The sequence below is a fragment of the Pinus tabuliformis genome, chromosome J, assembly GCF_031772625.1.
Source record: "Pinus tabuliformis cultivar Carrire ecotype Pingquan chromosome J, CPIR1, whole genome shotgun sequence".
Taxonomy (NCBI): Eukaryota; Viridiplantae; Streptophyta; class Pinopsida; order Pinales; family Pinaceae; genus Pinus; species Pinus tabuliformis.
In genome coordinates, this window is record NC_142295.1 from 1,628,268,777 (window position 1) to 1,628,281,106 (window position 12,330).

Consider the following 12,330-nt stretch of genomic DNA (forward strand, 5'->3'; position numbering starts at 1 on the left):
GCGCTACGCACCAGGGAAAAAATCCTGTTTTTTCCTCCAGAAATTCAAAATTGACAAAAAGTGTGCCAAATTTCTTGAAATTTGAGTTGAGTGACCTGCATCAAGTACTATGTTGGGTTAAGCAAGCCTCAACCAAGATTTTGAGTCTATCTTGGTCTTTCTTCCTCCTCAAAGTTTTCCTCAATTTGGCCTTCAAGGTCCTTATCCTCGCTTTGCAAATCTTGTTTCTTGCCAAATAGTGATAGGCCATGTGCCTCAACATATTTTTCTCTTTTTTGGCCTTCTCCAGCAGTTTCTCCAAGTGCATGTTTTCCCTTTCTAGCCAAGATTCACGATCAACTTCAATCTCTTGCTCTAGTGGTGTCAATTTGATTTTCCTCCTCTTGGCTGCTTGCCGGTTTTCCCTTATAGTTTGCAGCTCCATGATCGTCTGCTGATCCTCCAGCTGCTTGTTCCTTTGCTCAAGATAATTGATAATCCACTTAGCTCTTTCCAGGTTAAGAGCTAAGGCATGAATGTCAGCTTCTTGTTCCTGGATGATCTCTTTAAGTCTTGAGCTTTGGGGGCCCAAATCAGTGTCCTCATCCTGAATGAGAATGAAATCTCTCTCTTGACCTTCCGAAGGCCCCTCATCATGCACTGGTTGTTTACCTTTGTCCTGTACCTGCTTTTCTGTTGAAGGAAATGAGACCCCTTCCACCCCGGGTGGAGATAGTACTCGTTTTGCTGCTGCAAATAGCCTCCTTGTCCCCTTTTGATAAGTGATGAATACTGGCACACTAGTGGTTTGAGTCTCATGCACTTCTTGCTAATGTGAAGGCCCTCCTACCTCATGAAAAACTGATGGGGTCACTTGAGGACTTGTGAAAACCTCATGTGAAATGAAATCATCCCATGAAACATTCAGCAAGCTCAACTGATGCAACACCACAATCTTGATCAATGCAAAGTGATAAATGTTGTTGTACTGTTGATGAGGAGGCTTTCTTTTCACTAATGTGGTCATTTTCTCAATATTCCGGCACATGAAATAGGGGAGGTTAATCATCCTCACCTTATTGAAATGCATCAATAATCTAACATGGTATGCGTACAAGCGAGAAAATCTTCCTTCACAGTTGAAATATTTGATTATTAGCTTCATGAGAGGAGCATATGTGTCCTGTAGGTATTTGAAAGGGAACACTCTACTGATCTGCTTCTGATAGCTAGCCTTGATATAAGGCTCATAATTCTCTTTGTCAACCGGCTATCCCTTGTTCCATTGTTCTCCCACATTTGGAATACCTGTTGCTTCAGCTATAGTTTCAGGTGTCAAGGTGAATGTATCACCTGCCAAATTGACCTGGCCATTGTGAAGATGGAGGACAAACAATCTAGCAAGCTCATGGTGGTATTTGACTCTTTCCACCATCTCACAAAACTGGTAGCAAGATTGATGTTTGAAACATGCTATAGCAAGAGGACAAGCCAATAGCTCTGTAAGTGTAGTGGGCTCCTCCCGGATGTGTTTGCCTCCCTTGTGAGGTTTTCTGGGTGCATGAAGTTCTTGAGAGGAATCACTCATTCCTCATCTCTGTCATAAGGTGAATCTGTTTCCATATTTGCCACTGTTTGATGTTCTATGATGAGTATGAAGAGATTTTATATCAACAATAGGTGTTTGCTGTTTAATGAAAGGGATTGATGATTTGGGACAGTGAGTGAGGGATTATATGTTGACTGTAGGGTTTTTGGGAGTGGCAGGGTTTTGGGAATGCAAATTAGGGTTTAGGAGTAGTGGGAATTAGGTATTAGGGTTTTTAGTTTTGGGGATAGGGGGATAGATGAGTGTGAATGAGAAAGGGGAGGGAAAATGAAATGAGGGAAATGTAGTGAAGGGATGTGAAAATGATGCAATGGAGCAAATAGCAACAATGACAATTTTGAAACCCTAGACAGTTTTTTGAATGTGACTGTGCAACAAACTAGGGTTTTCATTTTCACCTATTTACACACCATGAAAGCTAACTAAAACCCTTGCAATGGCACTTAGGAATGTTAAACTTACTTGTGAGATGATGTTTGCAAGATTTGGAGCTTGGAGGAGGTGATTTGAGTGAATTTCGGGCTTGAAAGGCAGGTGCACTGTGCCCACTAGCAGGTGCGCCGCGCCTTTGTATTTTCCAATGTATTTCCTGAGCTCTGTGTGCTGCGCCGACCAGGTGCGCCGCGCCAGCAGCTTTGCACAGTTTTGCTGTAATTTTTCTCCCTTAGCCCTCAAATCGCGATTTGCTCTTGTTTATTTCACTTCTTTAGGCACAAATGAATTATTCAACATGACAAAAAATTTATATACCCATGACTTTAATTTTTCACTTTAAAAAAACCCACTTTTCTAAAGTTTGCTTTTCACTTGTTCTTTAAAACTATGTTTTGGCAGTTTGACTTGCTTTTTGCCTTTGATGGACTAAATGCTTTGAATTTTTGACTCCTTCGTAGGAGCTGAAGTGCAGGAGCTTGACAAGGTGACCAGGGCTGCTGCTCGGACTTATTACATATAGGAAAAATGAAATTACATGAAATTCTTATACATAAAACAATAAAACTCTGTTTTTCCTCAAAACAGGGTTTTGAGGAAAAATCAATTACTGAGCATGTGATTATTGAAATTTTTGATCCTGAAGTTTTATTTGACCTCCTCATGTGCCTGCTGACCATTATTGAGCTTTTACAAGACTTTAATGACAAAACCCTAGACCTAATGAGACCTAAAACCCTAAAAATGACTTTTGCAGATGTAAAGACAGAAAATGACTGTAAATGACTTGAATTTGTGAAAATAGGCCAGTAGGTAAAGACCATGAGGGAAAAATGATAATATGCCACTGCCATCAGATGATCCATGATCCTAATGGAATGCAGCTGATCGGATGAGACACCTAAAATGCAATGCAACAAGAGAATTTTGATCACTGATGGAGGGATGATGATACCGACACTAACACCGAACTATTCAGAGCAGAAGAGGTTTTCCCTTTAGAGAAGTATTTTATATATACCACTCCATCACCTTACTCTACTTTACTAAGTTAACGAGGGTTAACCCAAAAGAACCAATTAGAGTAGGTGGTACTAGTTAAAGTGAAAGAGTTGTATTTTCACCAAGACTCACTCTGAACAAAACATATTTTCCATCAGGGTATCATCGACTGAAGACAACAAGCTCTTTCATAAAGAGAGAGGACAACATATAACCAAGTGTTGATAGTTGTAAAAGTCCTCTTGTACTTTACCTTGCTTGTCTCAAGAGCCACACACAGTTTCATGCGAAACTAACCTATGGGTGAAAACAAGCAAAGAAACAGGAAGCAAAGGACAAAAGTAAATGAAAGCAAAGTAAGAAAACAAGAAATGCAAATAAAGCAAACTAAGAAAGCATGCAAACAAAGTAAACAAAAAGAAAACACTACTCCTACCCGTAAACTAAACAGTGCATGGGCCGTTTTGTAAAGTGATATTTCCAATGTAGCCATCAGCGCATTGGTTGACCCATGTTGGTGAAGGCGTGGTTTACGAGAAAGATAAGCATGTGAACCAACAAACAATAAAGATATAACAGTGAGGAGCAACATGCTCCGAGTTTAAAAATGTCCACAGAAAATAAAAGAATAAAAGCGCAAATCAAGCATTTTGCGGACGTGTCATGGTCATGCTTCACACTGCGTGTAGACGACAAACATGTACACTCTTTTGATCATGACAAACGAGGAAACATGAGAAACAAAGACAACTTATGCTTAGCAAGAGTGCTCATTGTGTATGATTCCTCCAATGCATGAGCGATGTGATCATGTTATTTAGATAAAGGATGTGAATTTTGTGAACTAGATTTATTTTCAACGTAAACAAGAGAGTGATGAGGAGCCTTGGTTGTTTCAAAAGTTATTTGATCTGGAGTGGAATTGACCTCAAGATAGCAAGGACTTGACATAACCATCAGCTCGGGCTGAAGTTCCTCGACAACTTGTGGGGGTTCCACTTCATCAACATGTAGATCATCGAAGATGCGTGGCCTAGAAAGATCAACAACGAATGAATCATCGTGATTGAATGAAAGAGAAAAGAGATCATGACAACCACGATCAGAAAATTCGATATGTTCATTGGCATCCTCATGGTCTGATGAATTGTACAGAGGGGTTGATGATAAGCAAGAATGTTCACCATTTGCATTTTTGGAAAAGACAAATGAAATACTGAGTGGATTTGCAAACACCGATGTGTCCTCTCCGCTATGCAATGACAAATTGATATTGATGTATTTTATGGATGATCAGAAGTAGATGAATCTGGGGATGTATTCTCACACGGAAAATAAAAAATGGAAGAATCACCAAAGATGTCAAGGAAAAGTGGATAAGGTGTGGACAGAAGGAGCTCATCCTTCACTGCGGTTTCTTCTTCAGATTCCCACACATACTCATCATAAATGATAGTGCAGGTTGGTTGCTCAACACCAAATCTGTCGACAAATTGATCCTCATGAACAGCAAGTGTGGAGTTCAGAACGGGAGAACACGCCACAGTACAATCCAGAGGATCAACAGAATGCGGGGACGGAGGTTGAGGAAATAGGTCCACGTGACAATTAACAATCTTATCATCCAAACCTGCACAAAGATCAAGAGAAGCTGGGGTGGGAGGATGTGACAGTTCAATAGATAGGTGCGCACCTTCTCCCACCTCACAATACGGGGCTAGAGCTGTTTGATGAGATTAAGACAGACAGTCACTTTTGGAAGCAACTATGTCCGCCTTGGATTTAGCAACTCTAACATTGAGGTATGCTGGGGTTGGTTTGAATCATTATAAGATATGTGGATTCTCAGATATGTGAAGAAGATACTGAGATATTTCGTTGAGAAATTTCCAATAAATTTCATCCTCTAGGAATTGAAATGAAAAATTACGAAAGTGATACCAGAATTGCGCCACGGATTCATCAGGGGATTTCTGTAATCCGAGATATTTTTTATTAAGTGCTTGACTGTCAAAGTTATGGAGAGCATGAGATAATTCTAAAACAAAGAGACCAAATGAGTGAATAGATTTTTCAGGCAGTGTGAGAAGCCATTGCAATGGATGCCCATGAAGCGTGAATGCGAACAACGTGTAGATCATATATTCCTCATGGGATTCAAGGTTTTCACATATATTGGAAAAGGAAAGACTATGCCTCTCCCAAGCTGTTCTACCTTCACCTTCATATGTGTTCTATGATAAGAGATTCCAGAACTCCTTTGGGATTTCAAAGTCATCTCCCTAAGATATACATCTCGAAGGACGAAGTGTAACATAAGACATGATAGATGTGTGAAGATTCAAAACCGATTTCGAAGACTCAGTTTGTCATCTGGCCCTCCTTTTAGCACCATAAATGTTGACGGTGTTGGACCTACCAACATGTTAAGGGATCTCCCCGATAAGATGTACCAACTAGACCTTAGACTGTTTGGAGTAGGAGTCCCAACAGTGGGTAGTAAATCTATGCCTTGACTGTGATAGCATGCAGAGGTAAGCAAGATATCCTTGTGAGAAGCAAGTGCGTGACCTTGCAGCAAGTCATGAGAAATGCACGGGAAGGTTCTAACACGTGGAGGGGTAAAAGAAGTTTATCCCTTAGAAGCCTGTAATAGTACACAGCCTGAAAGGAACACATGAGGTGAATGACATCACAAACCGGAAAGTAGAATAGTCGACAATCCAACCTGATGAGTTAAACCAACAACACGCTTCAATAAGATTCATACAATCACATACAGAATAGTCCACACATCAATACATAAGTAAAACTACATACATTGCTAAAGTAACCAGAATATTCAAACTATAATAACAACATATGCATGAAAAGTGTTGGCTCTGTTATATTATATAAAGTGAAAGTTCCATCCATACATACAACCATGACAGCCACTAGCCCCAATAGTGGAATGTTACAGTCAATATCGTCTGCTCCTCCAAAGAGATGTGCTCGCTTTGCACTATAGAGAAGCCAAGTCTCGTCACAATACTCTCCAAGCCCTCTCTAAGCAATTCCTAGCAAAATCTTGTCTCCCAAAAGCCCCTTCTATGATTTATGAGATTATATTTATAACAAAGGGTGGGGTGACCCTTGACATTCCCCTTTATGACTCTTGGACTACACTCACGACTCTTTACATTACATATCATTGTTTGTATTCCACTAATGACACTTGGAATTTCACTTTACATCATGTTTACAAAAATGATACATTTTCCACATATACACATGTGGGACAAAATTGGCTAGAGTCAGCTAGACAAGACAACACTAAGACTCGAAGGACTGTGGAAAGACCAGCTCATCAACCTTCTCTCTGTGATCCTTGGTGATGAACTAATGCCATGCTTGATAGTTTCCAATGGTGTCTGTGTACTCTTTGATGATGTCCTTCTCGAAAAAAACTCTTGCCTCCAGTGCTTCTGGGTATACTGATTTAGAACCTTGGTCTAACTCATCCTGTAACATGTGCAGCTTAGTCCTGAGCAAGGCCAGAACGACGATGTACAATCGCATGTTATCTGCGTTGACTTGCAAATATGCGCTAGTAGCTGTGAGCATCAATTGATCAAAGTACGCATCGAGCTCTAGCCTGACTTGGTTCTTCTCTTTGGCCTAGGTGAGCGTACCAATTGACGGGGTACTATTGAGCCTCATAATTGTTTCCTTTTTGACACCTTTTCACTTATTTCATCTAGTTTTGACCACCATAATCACTCCATGGGCATCAGATAACAAGAATAATGGCATGGAAGGTATATATTTGTTTTGTCTTTCATAAATTCATAATGTTCCTTATTGTTAATCTAACATTTGTTTCAACTACTGAAACAAGGTGATTCTCTAGCGAACATCTGATTCTGCAGCTAAGCTCATGGTTTGCTAGGTTTTGGAGCACCAGCTGGAGTGAGAAATATATGGGAAGGTGGATAAAGACGTGTACAAGGATTTCCTCCTATTTACACGAACCAAATCATAGAAAGGAAGCTTCCAATCACGCAGTCAAAGGAAAAGTCAACTCTGTTAGCAAAATTAGGGGAACGACAAATGATATGCACACCTCACGATTTGCTTTGTCAAATAGAAAATCATGAGCATATATCATGATATTATCTTTTATGTTTAATTGTAGTATTCTATTATCAATGTTTAAGCTCTGAACATTTATGATACAGGCTTATAAAAGACCTCGTAGCAGATAATTTACAGTGACTTATGTTATGCAACAATGATAATAAAAAAATTTGTTTACAATTCAATTACAAGATATCCTTCTTGTTTCAATGCGTGGCTGAGCGTTGATTTCAATTTGCAACCATCTGCTTGTGGAGGGCCCCCTCAAGTAGTTAGGCTTTTCAATTTATTTGTTATTTTCTTCATTAGAATTTTTGCTTAAATTAGTTCATTAGTTGTTTTTGATTAAGTAGATGCATTTGTGTTGTACTATGAAACAACCCCCCCATTTATAAAGAACAATAGCCAAGGTTAGAGTTATAAATGGGGACCCTTTTAAATTTTTAGGCTTAGGATAATAATACATAACTCTAAGAAAACACCTAGCAAAACCTTGCAAAACGAACTAAGGATGAAATCAAAATCGCACTTTTCCGTATGACTATCTTAAAACACCTTTAAAAAGTTGTGATCTGCGATTAGGTCTCTCGCTGCAATAACTCGATAACAACACCTTGTCATTTTGAAATCGGATTTCTCACTTTGCAGAGTTCACAAGAAACTTAACCATGCCATTAGAATGTCCGTCAGCGATTTGTGAAATGCGATATTGCGATATTCACAATCGCATTTCCCTTGACGCATATGGTAGCGCTATATTGTATCCTTTTAAAGATTGTGATGCGCGATTAAGAGCTGTAAAAGGTGTGAAATAATTACGTTTTAAATACCAAAACAAACGAGTTGATAGGTTAATAAATATTTAGTGGCCCGAAGAAGGATAATAATTTTCCAGGTTATGGGTAGTTATAATAGAGTATCTCATTAAACCTTTCTCACGATCCAAAGTCATTTTAGAGGATATTTTAGTCTTAATTATCTGATATCATATGCACTGGTATATCTTGTCTATTTTAGGCAAGCTACAAAAGACATGTCACTAAGAAAGGTGATGCAGAAATAGAGCAAATAGACAATTGTTGAATTCGAGTTTATAGAGATGGCTCCTATCTTCGTTGATATAGTTTGTGATGCTGCCAGAGGTGCAACAACTTGAGAAGTAATTTACAATAGGCTGGAGGACGAGTGTCCTAAAATCACTATTACGAGAGCAACAACTGACTCAACAAGGCCTTCAGGACTTCAATGTAGAGATGCTTCCTGTTCTTTCCTTCATAGGATAGGAGCAAGAGATAAAATCCTCCCATACACAGATATGATCAGGTGGGTGATTGAAAACCTTATCATTGAAGATAAGCAGTTCAAGAATTCAAGAATGGAGATCATAGGGTCATTCAGAGTAGAGGACTTGAAGAAATTGTACCACATACTAGACCCGCATGATATCTATGACAACACATTTGTGGCTAACTTTGCAAAGAAGAACCCAGACCCCTTCAAGCTAATTCAAGGTTAGAGAGTGTTGGACAACAAATTCAAGTATGACAAATCAGGTATGTATGCTATAGCCTCTTTGGAAAACCCCTACAACTATGCAGCAGCCATGTTATGTAGATTGTATGGGCTACCCAATAATACTAAGTTTTCAATAGAATGGATTCCTCTGATTGATGCCTGTGTTAATTCCCATATCATGAATTGACCTTCCATCCTATCTGACAACCTAGCCACTACCATTACCACAGATTGATAGAACAAAGCCTCCTCTTCAGATACCCCCCCTCCCTTCCATTTTAGTGCCTACATTATGGATGCTACCTGTTTTTTGTAGTATACCTAGGGGGGATAATATGGGGTACAAAGGGAGGTACCCAAGGGAATAATGTAATAATGGGATGGGCCATAGTAATAAATAAGGTGGTTAACCCGTATCATGTAAGGGACCACAAGTAGTTAGCAATAATGTAATAAGCCCATGGTATTAGATAGATGGTGTTGAGGGAACCATGGTAACAACCCATGGTATTGTATACATGAGGCCTATATAGAGGCTAGAGACTCCCCATTGAGAGATGTAAAGGAATATTGTATGAACAGGCATATGGCTTGTGGAGTGTTCTCCTTCCTTAAGGAGTGAATGTATGGTGTTGCCCTACCTTAAGGGTTTGATATTAATAAAGTGAAGCATTTCTATATTCAGATCTTCTTATTCTTGGGTTTATCTCTATTATATTATATTTTCAGATCAGATCTATAACAAGTGGTTGCAGACATTTTTTCGGGTCGGCGAATTTGCGACGCAGATCTGTACGTTTTGGTGAAAAATATTCAAAATCTAATTGCAGATATGGATTTCTTGTGAAAAAATACCCAAATTCAAAAAAAAATCAGTCGAATTGGAGTCCGGATGAGGGAGATATCGCTGATTTAAAATCAGCTCTTTTTTTCAGAATTTTTGGTGATGGCGGAAGAGTTGCAGCGCGGATCTGAAATTCTAGTGCCTAGATCGAGATTTCTACCACATGGGAAGATGCAGAATGGTTGTTCCATTTCCGAAAACAGGTCATAATAGGGATTCTGAGCAATATTGACGGAATTGTGGCCATTTCAAATTTTAGCCAAGTACGTGAATTTTTTTCCAAACCTTCATGGCTTCTAGCAAGGAATTTTTTACAGGGAATGATAAGGGTCCTACTATTGAAGAATTTATAGAATATCACAAATCTCGACGCAAACAATTTTGGGTAAGTCACCTGCTATTTAATCTAAAAGATGAAGCTGCTAAATGGTGGGACTCACTTGACGATTCAGTGGTGCAACTTCCTCATGAAAAACTAGAAGAACTTCTTTTAGAAAAATGGTCCCAGGCTAGAAAACAAGATAAGGGGAAACATGTGGGGTTATTTCCTACTGGTATATCCTTATTGTAGGTTCATGGATTGATTCAGAAGGAGAAAATAATTGTGTCTATAAATCTGAGTTGCAAGCAAAATCTCATAAATGTCAACTTGGCAAAAAAATTACAAGTGCCAGCAAAATACATTGAAAACACACAGGATGTGCAAGTTTATAAAGATTTGAAAATTTCAATGGATAAGTATGTGTTGCATGGTGATTTTTATAATTTTAGATATGGATAACATGGATGTTGTTTTGGGGTATCCTTGGATGGAATCCGTGGGTACTATCAATATTAATGTGCAGAAGATATTCTTGAAGCTCTGGTATAAAAAGAAGAAAATTATGTTACAGGATAGTCCCATCAATAAACCAGTAGAGTACATAGAGGCTGAAGCAGATGATGTTCCAGGGACTGGCATATCAGATGATGAGATAGTGATGATCGACAATCAAACACAAACAGAGCCTGAAGCAAAAAAGGTTACATGTGTTGATACATCAGATGAGGGCTCAGTGGTTGAAGTAATATTGGAAGATAAGACACCACAGCAAGCACCACAACATGCACCAGATAACAGTCAGGCTCCAGTAAAGGGTGAATTAAAGAAAAAGACACCGTGGATTAAAACTTCAACATATCATCACCCACATCACCCCGTAAGAAAACAACCAACAAGATGGCAACCAATTAGCCACAAGGACAACAACCCCCGCATGACGGATAGCGAGGAGCGAAGATCCACCTAGTACACATCAACACAGAAGAGCTACCACGTTAACTTCCATCTCAAGCGAGCGAGGCACCAGCGAGATCGAGGGTTCACCTTTCTCTTGGATGGCTAGATGCACGTGCATGGTACCAGTGGACTACTCTTTTGAGTAGATCTTATTATTTGTGTTCTTCCCATGTTTCGGGGACGAAACATGTTAAGGGGGGTGGAATGTAATATACTTAGGGGGGATAATATGGGGTACAAAGGGAGGTACCCAAGGGAATAATGTAATAATGGGATGGGCCATAGTAATAAATAAGGTGGTTAACCCGTATCATGTAAGGGACCACAAGTAGTTAGTAATAATGTAATGGGCCCATGGTATTAGATAGATGGTATTGAGGGAACCATGGTAATGACCCATGGTATTGTATCTATGAGGCCTGTATAGAGGCTAGAGACTCCCCATTGAGGGATGTCAAGGAATTATTGTATGAACAGGCATATGGCTTGTGGAGTGTTCTCCTTCCTCAAGGAGTGAATGTATGGTGTTGCCCTACCTTAAGGGTTTGATAAATAAAGAAGCATTTCTATTTATATTTAGATCTTGTTATTTCTGGGTTTATTTATATTATCATATATTTTTGGATTAGATCTAAAACATTTTTGCACAACATTTCCAACCATGGGTTGGAAATGGACCTTACAAGATCCCTACCCAATCCATCTCAGTCATAAACAACTATGGGAATCGAATTACATACCTCATTTCTATAGGATATTTCATGCTGTTGTGTTTCCCCTACATCAAATAATTTTCAATAAGAAAGCCCCTAGGTTTTCCCAAGAAGCTGCAACAGACCTGCTTACTGTCGGCAAGTATTTCATTGAAGAATGGTTCACCTACATTAGGGTTTTTGGTAGCGCAACCGATCCACACATCCTTCCTTTATATGTTTCTGTCAGGCCAGGAGTAACTCCAGTTTGGCAGAAAGTGATACGATTTATTTCATTAGGTAGCTATTGTTATATACAAAGAATGTGACTGCTCAGTTCATCTTCTGATGACTGTTCACATTCCAAATTCACCCAATCGTAGAGGATTAGGTGTCAACATTCCCCCGCTTAATCTGAAGGGATGTTGGTGAGTCCAAGCATTGTTCTGAATCTTTCAAGCTTTTCTCTTCCAAGCGCTTTGGTGAAGATGTCTGCAATTTGCTCATTTGTGGAACAATGACGGAGATGGATTGTTTTGGCCTCAACATGATGTTGGATCAGATGATATTTAGTATTGATGTGCTTTGTACGATCATGGAACTTTGGGTTCTTGGCCAACTTTATTGTAGAGGTGTTGTCAATCATGAGTGGAGTTGATTGTACTTGTTTTACCTACAAATCTTCAAGAATTTTTCTGAGCCACACAATTTCTTTCGTTGCTTCAGCTGCTACCACGTATTCTGCTTCTGTTGTGGAATCTGCTGGAACTGATTGTTTGCGTGATCTCCAAGAGACAGCTCCTGATCCAAGACTCATAGCATATCCTAAAGTAGATACCCTAGTTTCTTTGTCTCCATC